General features: G+C 34.9%; 1 long non-coding RNA gene and 1 pseudogene across 1 annotated transcript; one reads left to right on the top strand and one right to left on the bottom strand.

Annotated features, from left to right (window-relative positions):
* Nucleotides 1-1,113: 1,113 nt before the first annotated feature.
* Nucleotides 1,114-1,996, bottom strand: LOC122594156 (annotated as a pseudogene).
* Nucleotides 1,997-12,265: 10,269 nt separating this feature from the next.
* On the top strand, nt 12,266-13,394 carry LOC122598107. Its single transcript, XR_006323536.1, has 2 exons — nt 12,266-12,829; nt 13,137-13,394. It is a non-coding gene; the product is annotated as an uncharacterized LOC122598107 (long non-coding RNA).
* The last annotated feature ends 672 nt before the right edge of the window (nt 13,395-14,066 follow it).

The following is a 14,066-nucleotide window of genomic DNA, read 5'->3' as shown; positions in this document are numbered from 1 at the left end:
TTGCTTAGCTAGAATTAATTGGTTCTATGACGGGTACGGTAATGGGTAGTCAATATTTGATAAGAATTAACGGGTTGACGGTTGGGTACAATCGATAGGCAAAATTGTTATCTGAAATGACCAAAACCATTGTTTAACTGGGGAAGTTATAAAAAGGCGTCTCGGGGTACCGGTCTTAATAATGAAACTAGTTTATACAAGAGAGTCGAGTAAGTAGTTAACTTGACGGGTACGGGGTTGACGATTAATTTGAGTCTCGGTCATTAAATCACTAAATTGAATTTGAACTTCATCAAATGTGCAATCCTAACATTCTGTTGAGCGAAATCACGATGGGTGACTTTTAAATTCTTGTTTTAAACTACAAACTCTTTTTCGATTAATCCTTTGGGATTACTAATTTTCAACTAACTACTTGCAACGTGGCAATTCGGCCACAAAACCCCCCCATTTTATTTGAATCATTAAACGTTTTTACAAATGCTTGTTTAAGTCCTTGCGAACGATCTCGGCTTACCAGTTTTTCACTATACTGCATACGATCAGGTACACTGCCTGTGAGTGTGTAGTAATCAGTATTTTCGGTAAATCGTGTTTATAAATTTAAAGCTAAATTTCGCACGTCAACAACAAATCCTGCATGTTCCTAAAAGATATTCATGGCTATTGATATGTGCAAAAATGTGACAACATTTTCTTCTATATTAGTGCTATGTGTCTTATGTAACTATTTTACAAATAAACAAGACATATCCATCTATAGAAATGGTAGACAAATACATACCCAAACTCCGACTTAGAAGTGACAATTTCGACTAATTAACTTACGAATGGCTTACTGGAAGGGTTTAATGACTTTATCTTAAATGAGTCAAATAAAATTTAGCTAAATAAGTTGCTTCATATTTAACTTAATCTAGTAAGTTTCAAGAGTGGTCATCCCAAATTTTTCTATAATCTAATCAAAAAGGCAGAATCATAGTGGTATTTAACCACAAATTGCTTATGCAACTTCAAATCACGATACTAAGTTTAAATACTAAAATACATCTCCAGTAAGTACTGATCTGGTAGTAATTGATTACAAACTAAACAAGCAAGTATGACGTGTAAATAAATCTTAAATACTTAAAATTATGGGCGCTTACTTCTTTATTTCTACAATGTTAATGTGAACTTCTGGAGGCGCGAGGGCAGGTGACTCCACGAAATAAAGATTAGGATCCCTGCCAAAACGAGATATGAGTTAATGTTACACACAGTACTAGTGATGAAGGCATCCCAAACCCATTTATGGAATAGGTGGATAACTTTTCTTATGTATAAGATTATAAATTTATATAAAGAAGAGTAGCAATGACTACCCAGCAAGCTTCCTGGCAAGGTACAAGAAAGGCTTTTCAAAGTTGTAGTTGCTTTTTGCGGAGATCTCACAGTACTGCAGGTTCTTCTTCCTGTGGAACGTAACCTGCTTCACTTTAGCTGTCTGTTTCTCACATCAACCTTGTTCCCACAAAGAACAATTGGAATATCCACACAGACCCTAAGCAAAACACAATCAATCAATTAGTACTTTTTCATGTGTCGAAGAAGAATGCTGATAATATCCCAAAAGCACAGGATGTAAACCAACCTGCAGAGATCACGATGCCATGTAGGGACGTTTTTGTAAGTCTGCCTGGCTGTGACATCGAACATTATAATAGCACATTGACCACGGATGCTGCAATTTGAAACCGTACGTAAGACATACAGTATTTGTTGTTAGTAGCAAATGAGAATAGATATTTTATGACGATTAACAAAACAAATTTGTAACTTGTTGCTGATCAGCCAGCCAAGACTTACTAGTAAGCATCTCGAAGGCCACCAAAGTTCGAATCTTCCCTCGGTTTGTGAAGAAGTCCAATGGGTGAACTTCAACTCCAAAAGTGGTTGTTTGATGCAATAAGACAGTAACAATAATCAAACATGATGACCGATAATAATCAAACATGATGACCGATAATAACAAATGCAGAGAATACAATGTTGTTTAAATCAAACTTACGGAAATACACTGCTGCTCAAATTCAAGTCTTCCCTGCGCGTATGATACAAAAGAATAATATGATCGGTACATACATACATACACGTTAACAATACCCAAACTAATGTATTTGATCAAATAATTAAGATAACGAATATAATCACAATGTCAATGTCGATCATATATGTAAAAAATAGTTTGCTTGAACAAAGACAATATATACTTGTATTATTTACTCAACCTTATAGCATATTCGGAACAATGATCAGCAACAATCTTTTGATTCGAAAGAGCCATTGTTTAATTGAGAGGTGATTATGCGGAAGCAAAACGATATATGCAATGTGAGTTTGGTATATTGCATGGAAGAAGAGTTTTTTCATTCACGCTCTTCTTCTATTCCTAATTTTATTAATGTCTCTTCTAAAAAAAAACTAAAAAGTAAAAAAGTACTTAGTATTTTACAACATACAAATTTAAGAATTCTGCTAACAGATTAGCACATAATAAAGATAAAATAAAATAATCGGCCGTTAACCATCAAAAAGTCCCAATGCGGCTTTACTTGAAACGCTATTTCATCAACAAAACACGCGCCGAATCACCGCCATAAATAAAATCATTAATCTTTTTTTCTCATCAAATACGCCCCCGCCCTGAACTATTTCTAAAACATCTGATTATTTCTTCCTTCCTATTCTATTATTATTCATATTTCTGTTAATTATCCACATAGGGTTTGTTTGTAATATACAACAGTGTATCTATTAGGGTTTTTTAATCGGCGCCGGCGTTTTGTTAATCTTGAACAATGTTTCTCTCAAGAACTACTCAATTTCTTGATCGGACTGCTGGTGTATCTTGTTATTGCTGGGGATATAGACGCCGCCGTTTTGTATAGGAAGCTTTTGGGGGATGGTTTATTTTACGCACGTGCTTCTTTATGCAATGGTAAACCCCACTTCTTCTTTTTTTTTTTTTTTTATATATATAAATAAATCTATTGTTGATGATTTTGTTTATTAAAATCCATTGTATTTTAAAGTAATTTTTTCGGAAAAAGACCCTACTGATTAGCCTCTAATCTCTATGTTGCTATTACTCATAATTCTAAATTAGTTTCAACATGATTTTAATTTTAGTAGCTAACATCTTCCTAACAACATGGTTTCCCAACTACAAGAACATCTAATCACTTGTTTTAAATGCTCTTGTACTTTGAGGGTTTGATCGTGTGTATTTAGGTTGTTATCGTAGTCGGGATATCTTTTAGCTTTCAAATTTCCTTGCTTTATGTGGTTTTGACAGGGTTACATATGTAGAATCTTTCCAACTGCTTTTGTATATTATAACACCTGATCACTCCTTTCAGCTTATCTTGTACTTTGAGGCTTGTACTTGACAGTATGATTGCGTGTATCTAGGTTGTTTGTGTAGCGGGAATTGCTTTTAGCTTTTGAAATCTTCTACTTTATGTGGTTTGTACGTCTTCTTTTAAATAACAGGGTTACATATGTTCAAATATTCAACTGCTTTTGTATTTTCCGACTACTATAACACCTAATTACCCATTTCGAATGCTCTTGTACTTTGAGGCTTGTACTTTGGGTGTTTGCTTGTGTGTATTTAGGTTGTTGTTTTGGCGGGGATTGCCTTAGCTTTTGAATTCCTTTACCTTTTATGTGGTTTTGACATTTTTAATGGCGGGGTTACATATGTTGGAATTTTCAACTGCTTTTGTATTTTCCACTACTATAACACCTAATCACCCATTTCAAATGCTCTTGTACTTTGAGGCTTGTACTTGGGTGCTTGATTGTGTGTATATAGGCTGTTGTTTTAGTCGGAGTTGCTTTAGCTTTTGAAATTCCTTACTTTTTGTGGTTTTGATGTTTTCCATAATGGGATTACATATGTTTCAACAAATTTCTTTTGTTTTGGTAGCCCTGTATCATGTGACTGGCTATTCTTGTAGCGAGCATTACATTTGTTTTTGAACTCCCTTGCTTTATGTGAGTTTGACAGTCTTGTTGTTGGGATTGCATATGCTACTAAAGTTTTCAATTGCTTTTCAAATTCCTTACTAGAAGTATGTATGTAGTCTGTGTCAGTCAAATGTCTTCCATCATTTAGACTAGATATTTACACCGAAAGTTTTTTTTTTTTTTTTTAGTTTGGAGTGTCAATTAGGCCACAATATGTGCATTGTTATCTGGTTATTACTTGCAATTACATGATCATAAAGCTTCAGCCTGGTCCAGATTGTTATTAATTGATTCTTTTCTATGCGAGGTATATGGACTAATTCAACCTGTACCATGGGAAACTACTGCCACACGTCTGAGAGTTTCTTTCTACTGATTCTTTTGCTTGGATACTGGAAATTCATTTGTCGCTGATCTACTGTGAATGTGGTGAGTTTGAAGTTGATATCTTTATCTTTTTATGCATATTCTGGTTGAAAATGTGGGGAGTTTTATGAGAACATCCTTGTCTTATTATGCATAAATATTGCACCAAGACATTTTTGCTGTGGAATTATGGGGGTATTTGGATATGTCTTTTGAAAGTGATTATATGATATTGAATAAGTAGAATAAAATAATTAGCAAACACCAGTAACAAAACAATCTATACAAAATGATAAACATGAGAATGTTAACAGTATTGCATCTCATTCCGGTAAGGTCAACCGTAAGGAGACTGATAAAGCGTTGCAGTGACAAACGTTTTATAGCTCCTCCAGTTTGTAATTGTAATAATAAGAATATCATTATGGTATGTGCGCATATTTTAATTTATTTTTGAATTTCCTTCCACAATTTAATGATTATAGGAGTGAACAGCTTCAAGAGAATGTTTCAAGAAGGAGAGTAAGTCTGCCAAAGCTGCTGTTAAAAAGGTTCCTAATAGTGAGTGGCTACTTGTTTTACTTTGATATGAAAATTTTGAGGTTTTTGGTTTGTGCCTTTTGATCCTTTTTCATTGTTTTAAGTGGAAATGTGAAGCTACTCAGCCTGGCGAACTCCGGTATACGCACGGACACTGGTTTAGTTTCGATGTATATCTGGAAATACAATATCTGATATCATCCAAGTACTTTTAATACTAGACTGAATCAAAAAGTTCAATAAAATTGCTTGTTTTGCTGTATAAACGTGGACATGGAATTGGTTTCAGTAGGTGGACTAGAATTGGACTATTTGTATTATGTAAGGAAACTGCTTGGTTATTTACATTATGACATGCCAATGTAGGCCAAAACATGTAATGCAAATACATGATCATAATGCTCCAACCCGGCATACTTGTTTTTTAACTGATTCTTTTTATGCAGGTTAGTTAGATCATCTTGCCTTTATGAGTGCAGGCAACGGGGACTACAAGTATTGGATGTGGATCTCTTTGTTTGCTAAGCACATGAAAGGGTGTGCTTGTTGTTGCTGGGAATATAGATGACGCCATTTTGTAAAGGAAGCTTTTGGGAATGGTTTATTTTACGCACGTGTTTCTTTTTGCTGCACAGGCGGGTGTCAGGTACGCAATGGTAAACTCCACTTCTTCATATTAAATCCACTGTTTATAATTTTGTTCATTAATTTGTATATTAAGTCCATTAGATATTATAAATCGATTTACCCTTGGCCGGTTATTGTCTGGGCATCCTCTATTCTCAGGTAACCTTTTTGGAAAATGACCCTACTGATTAGCCCCTAATCTTTCTGCTGTGATTACTGATAGTTTTAAATAAGTTTCAACATGATATTAACATTAGTAGCAAACATCCTCCTAACAACATTACTGCTCTTTATTTTTATTTCCAAACAATTTCTTGTGTTATTTTTACTTGTCGTTTTCTTTTGTGACGGTTTTGCTATTTTTCTCAACTACAAGAACATCTAAACACTCGTTTTAAATACTCTTGTACTTTGAGGCTTGTACTTGAGGGTTTGATCGTGTGTATTTAGGTTGTTATTGTAGTGGGGATTGCTTTAGCTTTCAAATTTCGCTACTTTATTTGGTTTTGACAGGTTACATATATAGAGTTTTCCAACTGCTTTTGTATTTCCCAACTATTATAACACCTGATCACTCCTTTCAGCTTCTCTTGTACTTTGAGGCTTGTACTTGAGAGTTTGATTGTGTGTATCTAGGTTGTTGTAGCAGGGATTGCCTTCAGCTTTTGAAATCTCCTACTTTATGTGGTTTGTAGTTTTTTAAATAATAGGGTTACATATGTTCAAATTTTCAACTGCTTTTGTATCTTCCAACTACTAAAACACCTAATCACGCATTTCAAATGCCCTTGTACTTTGGGTGTTAGTTTGTGTGTATTTAGGCTGTTGTTTTGGCTGGGATTGCTTTAGCTTTTGATTTCCATCACTTTTTGTGGTTTTGACGTTTTTAATAGTGGGTTACATATGTGAGAATTTTCAATTGCTCTTGTATTTTCCAACTACTATGAAACCTAATCAAGCATGTACAACCTTCCTGTTTTTTGCATCTTGACCCGTTGCACCACTACTCATATCTGATTGGTTGAAGGTTTTGTGGACCATGTATATCTTGTACCAACGGATATGTTCATTAGGTAAACTCTAAACGGGAAGGAACCTATTCATTAGCATTTAGCAAATTACAATCTTCTTTTCATTCTTATTAGTTTTCATTTTTGTGACTTGAACTTCTTTCAAACCTCTGTGCAGACCCGATGAAGAGAAACTTTTCGCTGAATCTCCCCAAAATGCTTATAAACAGTTTCGTTACAAGGGCAGCATCTTCAAGATCCATTAGTGTATTAGTGTATGTGGTTACTCTAGTACATATATTAGAAATGTAGTTTTCATTGGTTGCGCAACTAATAACCAAGCCATTAACTGCAAATGGATGAGATGGAGGAGTTTGCTCAAGGGAGAGAACAGACTGGAAAAGATGCTGCTTCACTGGGGTTAGTTGATGCAATTGGAGGGTTGTCGCGGGCTATTGCCATAGCAAAACAGAAGGCCAACATAGTTCAGGACAAACAGGTTGGTTTTACTGTGCTCGTTGTTTGCTATGAAGGATTGAGATTAATTAGAATGGCTGAATAAAAAAAAGGTAATCCTAATATCATAAATTCATAATAAAGACCCAAACCACAAATTCTATCATGATGCACTTCACGAAAAACAAAAGTACTTGATGAAACTTACTTTCAGAAGTTTAAAAAAGAAGGCTGTCATATTAGAAATCTAGAATATTCTGCTCAGACACTAGCATTGACTAGTTTGGTGGTCCAAAATGTAATTATTTATGTATTCGTGGGGAGGGAAGAGTGCACCATTACAGACTAAAAACTCGAGAATAAGAAAGTTTATGTTTGTTTCAACTTTGAAGAGTAGAAGGGCTATGTTTGTTGGTCAAAGTTGAAGAGTGTATTATAAAGTTTCAAGTTAAAATGAATAACAGGCAATGGGTCAAAGTCTTCCAAAATATATTTTTAGTGCATACAATCTTCTAAATCACTTTATGCTAAATAAACTGTAGGATTATGATCTTATTAGTTTGTAATCGTATATTGACTCGAGTTAAGAAAGAAACTTTAGGACAAAAAGTAATTATATCTCTTTTGAACAATTGAACTATACTATTACTTGACTAGTTCGTTTTGCCACTTTTACCTATGGTGACACAGTTATTTTATTCTTCTTCATTGTGTCCAGGTTACTTTGGCGGAGCTATCAAAGTCGTCACCCATATGAAAGTAGTTCTATATCTGCGGGTATGAAACCCCTCTAAGTCACCTGGCCCATGCATAAACTGTTCATCCCTTTTTCATCTACATATTTTCTTATTAGTTGTGGCCAATTTGACCCAATTACTTCTGATTTACCTCAAACGAATCAAACCAAGTTTTTTACCTTACTAAAGGAGAATTTCTGCTGATCTCATCTTTTCTAGGTGTCAACATATAAAGATGTTCAAGTATGCTCCAGCTAGGCATGTAAGCAAAGGTGATGTCATACTTATATTCTTTTGGATTTTTAAATTTTGGATTTTGATTGGGTCGTTCAAGATGGGTCTGCCAATTGGTGCTTTCCATCTATGCAGTATTGTTTTTCATTTATTCTTTGATTCACTTGAAGCTTTTAACAAAAGCTTTAAAATTGGTTGGAACTATACCCCAGCTTTTCTTAAACAATATTTTTCTTTAAACAAGAACAAAAATCTCCACTAATCTTTATTCTTCAACAAGTATTCTAGACCACATTTAACCATGTTCAAGCTTTTTTTGTGTGGTGTATTTCATGGTCAGAATGCGAGCTTTAACTAAAAGGTTGTTTGATGAACACTAACTATTTGATGCACAGCGAATGTTGGATGAAATGCTTTAATGAACAATATAACATAAGAACCTTAGAAATGCTTAATCTTTTTTGTTTGTTGTGGTTGTATACTATAATAGGGCATTGTTGCTAAAAACCGATGCTGTGGTTAAGTTTTTAGGTATACATGCATCATTACATTAGGGCCAGGTATCCATTGTAGCTGTTATTCATTGTGATACTTTGTCGGCCTTGAACTTTGACATATAGTTAAATTTTGTGATATTAACCTGTTTAGATGCCCAACCCATTTACGACCTACATAGCCTGCCAACATGTTTGACCTGTCTTATCAAATGGGTTATGTCGGTCGTGTTTGCTTATAAAGATATTGAACCAGAATATACCAAAAACGATAAATGCGGAAAGAGAGGCTACTGCCATGAGTTTGTTAATTGTGTTCTACTGATTCTTCTGCTTAGACACTGGAAATTCATTTGTTGCTGAGCTACTGTGAATGTGGGGAGTTTGAAAGTAACATCTTTACCTTGTATGCTTATTCTGCTTTAAAATGTAGGGATTTTTAAAATAACATACTTATCTATTTAGGCATATATATTGCACCAAGGCATTTTTGCTATGGATTTATGCGGGGGTGAACCCAAACTGTTTCAAAATTCAGCTAATATTATAAAATGACCTGTTTTGGCCATTTTGCCACCTCTGATTGTCATCCTAGTCCTGAAATTACTTTTCATACGGTAGTTCTTTTTGGATGATCCTTGTGCATCGTTTTAGCATTCATTACCTTTTCTAGAGAGAACAGGGTGCGCAGATATTTTTCTTATTAAACATCTTTAGTTGAGGATAATCAGGTATGCTCAAATATTATTTTCTTTATTTTTAAATCATCTGATTATTTCTTCTTGTTAATTTTTATTCATTGTTTGTTATATGCCTGTTCATTATCCTCCTAGGGTTCATCTACAATTTCATGATCGAAATAGTGTGTTTGTTATTAATGAGGATATAGAAGACGCCGTTTTGTAAAGGAAGCTTTCCGGGATGGTTTATCCTAGGCCTTGGTTTTAAAAGGCGATAGGTGCACAAAAGCGACAGGGTTTTCGTACGGGAGGCGCGCGCATTCGAAACAAAATTTATACATGATTTATATAGTATTTACAAGTTATAACACATAAAATACTAAAACACCTTCATATATACATATAAAACACCTTTTAAGTAACAAAAACACCTTTACGTAACAAAACAATATACTACTCAAGTTTTATGGCAAATATTTATGAGCAAAACAGCTGATTGTACAAAAAGCCCCTGGATTTTGACCCAAAGCGACAATAGCTGAGCCTTAGGTGGCCTTGGGCTTAAGCAAAACTACAAGAACCTAGACACTAATTTTCAATGTGTTTTCTAAAACCAAGTCCTAGGCACGTGCTTTATTTGGCTGCCGGTGTTTGGTATGCAATGGTAAACCCCACTTCTTATATTAAGTTATTGTTGATGGTTTTGTTTTAATTAGAATTGCAAAAGTTGATTAACCTTCTGCCGGTTATTGTCTGGCATTCCCCTGTTCCGTTTACGGTCTTAATTCTGAAGTAACCATTCGGAGAAAGACCACACAGATTGGCCCGCTAATCTTTATGCTGCTATTATTAATTCTAAATAAGTTTCAACATGATATTAATATTAGTATCAAATATACAACATCACTGCTCTTTGTTTTTTTTTTCCAAACATGTTCTTGTGTTATTTTCACTAGTCGTTTTCTTTTGTGATGGTTAATATTTTTTTCCCAACTACAAGAACCTAGACACTAATTTTCAATGCTCTTGTATTTTGAGGCTTGTACTTAAGTGTTTGATCATGTGTATTTAGGTTTTTATTGTAGTGGGGATTGCTTAAGCTTTCGAAGTCCTCTACTTTTTGTGATTTTGACAGGGTTACATATGTTAAACTTTTTGACTGCTTTTGTATTTTTTCCAATAACTCATTTTAAATGCTCTTGTACTTTGAGGCTTGTACTTTGGGTGTTTGATTTTGTGTATATCTAGGTTACTGTTTTAGCTGGGATTGCTTTAGCTTTTGAAATCCCCAAGGTTTTGTGGTTTGACGTTTTTAATATTGGGGTTACGAATGTCATACTTGTCAACTGCTTTTGGATTTTCCAACTACTATTATACTTAATCATCCATTTCAAATGCTCTTGTACTTTGAGGCTCGGGTGCTTGATTGGGTGTATTTAGGTGCTTAATAGGATCATCTTACCTGTATGAATGCTTGCAATGGAAACTATTGACGGGTTGGCAGGTATTGGACATGGATCCTCTCTGTTTGGCTGACCTTGTCAGCAGTGTCTTCATATGTATGATTCAGAAAATGCAACTGACCTTTGTTGTGGAACATAGTGGTGATTGGCTGTTTGTTACAGTTGGGCTCATTTAAACCACTCTTGTAATATATGCTAATGATAGTCTAGTTTGGACATTCAATTGCATGCTCAAGCAGCAGTACTATTGCATATGACGGTGTCGTCTGAGCATCGTATTGGAGTTTAGGGAGAATTGAAGTAGTTCTGTACAAGGGAGATGAAATCCAACTAAGTCACTTACTCACTTCCTTGCCTAATTACTAATTAGGCGTAGCCATTTCAAGCCTTATACTTTTGAATGGGTCGGTTGTGGTTTCCCACTAATGTATCCAATCAAATTATTTAGGTAAAAGGGTAACGGGCCAAATTGGTTGAACTGCATACAACCTCCTCCTGTTTATTTTAGTTATCGTAATGACATTGATTTGTCAATCATTAAGTAAGGCCCCAAATACGTTAAGGTTAAAAAAAGGATAATAAGGTGCTTATGGGTCAACCCATGTCTCTTGAGAAATTCAGCTAATACTATAGAACGACCTGTTTCAACCATCTTGCCACCTCTACTTGTCATGCTAGTCCTGAAACTACTTCATACAGTATTATATTTTAAATGTTTGTTTGGTAATTTATCCAAGGGCATGGTGTACCAATCTATTTTCATACCAGGTAATAAGGTAAATATCTTTGAATACATGTTTCCTGCTTTCGTTTTATGGGTATCTTTGTTTCTTTTTTATTTACTTATATTATAATCGGTGCCTGATAGTCTTCTGTTTGTATTTCATCACAAAGCTTCTTTAGGGGCTAAAAAGCGCCCTCGTCCACACTCGTTTCTTGGCTCGTCTCTGCCCACTGACCTATTCAGAAGTATAAGGCTCGAAATGGCTACGTCTAATTACGCAAGGAAGTTACTTGGTTGGATTTCATCTCCTTTGTACAGAACTACTTCGATTCATAATGACATTGATTTGTCAATCATTAAGTAAGGCCTACTTTAAGGTTAAAAAGAAGGATAATAAGGTGCTTATGGGTCAATCCGTGCCTCTTAAGGAATTTAGCTAATACTATAAAACGACCTGTTTCAACCGTCTTGCCACCTCTACTTGTCATGCTAGTCCTGAAACTACTTTTCATACAGTAGTTTTTATTGAATGTTTGTATGTTAATTTATCCATGGGCATGGTGTGCCAACTTATTATCATTGTACTAGGTGATAAGGTAAATATCTTTGAATACATGTTCCCTGCTTTCATTTTATGGGTAGCTTTGTTTCTTTTTTATTTACTTATATTATAATCGGTGCCCGATAGTCTTCTGTTTATATTTCAGTGCAATTTACAAAGCTTCTTTAGGGGCTAAAAAGCCCCTCGAATTGTAGGACCTTGTGGCTTGGAAGGGGGAAGTTGGAGGAAGATGAGAATATGGGCACTACTGATAATGCAGATAGTGATGATGAGTGAGACCAAATGATGTTGGTGACCATTACTGAGACATTTAAGTCTTTAATTTCTTCTGACCCTTTTGTTGAGGTAATATCTACTTGTTTCTGTAGGAGAACGCGTACTTCAAAAGTATTTTAATATGGCCTTTTGTTTTTGCTCAGACATATTAGCGTAACAACCTTGATAAACTCATAAACCTTTATAAATATATATATGCCATGTGACCCATCAATGCCATATAAACCTTCTTTCATATGCCTATCTCCGTTACATAAACGTTTAGGCGGAAAAAAAGTTCAAGAGAAAAAGATGATAATAGTTTATAAAACGTTTGAATATCCATGCCACATTAACGTGAAACACCAATTCTTCATTTTTGAAAATTTCATTTCGAAGTTAATGTCGTAGAAGCTCCCAATGTATCGCTCTAAAATTGCCTTTTTGCTTTTAGTCTAATTTCCCGTGCTCTTTACCTCTTGTTGTTTTACTCTTCTGTTTTGTGTTTTGAAGTGGTAAATTAGTTCTACCGAAAGTATGTTGGTTTGTATTTTTTAAGTCAAGTTGGACCAGGGCCTAACTAATACTCTCCGCACTTTTCTGATTCTCACAAATACAATATGAGAGACGAATCACGGTGGGACATTTCCAACATAAGTCAAGTCAGGTGAGCATTGGACAATATGAAATTAATATTGGTCCTCTATAGTCTATAGTTAGAGAAGAATTTTAAAATGGTTTTTTGTGCATTTGTTGAATATATATATATGTTTTTTTGCATTTTTTTTTACGGCAGCAATTGCTTTCAGTTCTCCAAGTGTTGTAGACATTTAATGTTACTAACACTGCACTTAGTTATATGTGAGCTTGACTTTGTAGTTCATCATGGTTAGCTTTGAAAGCCCTTCTCTACTTGCCAAATAGTTGAATATGGCGTAGCTCAAATTGAACTCACTTATGTACTTTTTGTGTAGGTGGACTCGCTTAGCAAGTGAAGTGATCCTAGGACGACCATTTGCTTTGCGGGAGTTGGAGTCATCTATGTTGTATCGTTGTGTATGCATACAAAAATGATGTATATGTAAATTTGATTGTCGTAATTGGACTATTGTTCCTGGTAAGAGTGCATGCATGAGAAAAATTTGACGGTCGGCAGGTATTGGGCATGAATCCTTTTCGTTTGTCGTCTCATATGGAAATGGAAATGGAAAATGACAAGTCCTTTGTAGCGATAATCAGTTTTAGAAAAAAGGATCTATATCAATTTAAAATTTTTGCTAATCATAGCTCTTACAGCGATAGCTTTTAGGGCTATGATTAGCAAACTTCTTAATTGAAAGTTTTGCATATGATGAGATCACGTGCTTAGTAAATGTTTGCATTTAACGGAATATACCAACGGAGTTGGCTTTAGGGATGTTTTTGGGGGGAAAAACGACCAACCATGAGGATGTCTAGTATCATATAATTCGTGGATGAATAGTTCGTGAAAAAAGACAGCCCAGAAACGGAGGTTGTCAGTTTTTCCCCCTTTTTCCCCTCTTTTCTTTTTTGGTATCATCCTGCATATGTTCATTTTAAACTATATATGTATCAATTTATAAACCTTATCGTCACTAATATCTCATCTATATCTATATCTATATTTCCTTATAAAAAAAACTCCTTTTTATTTTAGGTAATTTTACCTTTGAATTATAGAATTATCCTTGACCTTTTATGTGTGGTCCTTAATGATTTAATTTACACTCTACACCACTATTATAATTACATCATCCTACACCACTTGACAACGTCACCACCACGAATAGTACCATTACCGACACCACTAGACCGCCTTCCCCATTACTGCCGTTGCATTACGCGGGTATCATGCTCGTTAATGTTTCAAACGTGAAGAACTT

The sequence above is a fragment of the Erigeron canadensis genome, chromosome 1 (genome assembly GCF_010389155.1).
Source record: "Erigeron canadensis isolate Cc75 chromosome 1, C_canadensis_v1, whole genome shotgun sequence".
NCBI lineage: Eukaryota > Viridiplantae > Streptophyta > Magnoliopsida > Asterales > Asteraceae > Erigeron > Erigeron canadensis.
This window is presented reverse-complemented; position numbering and strand designations above follow the sequence as displayed.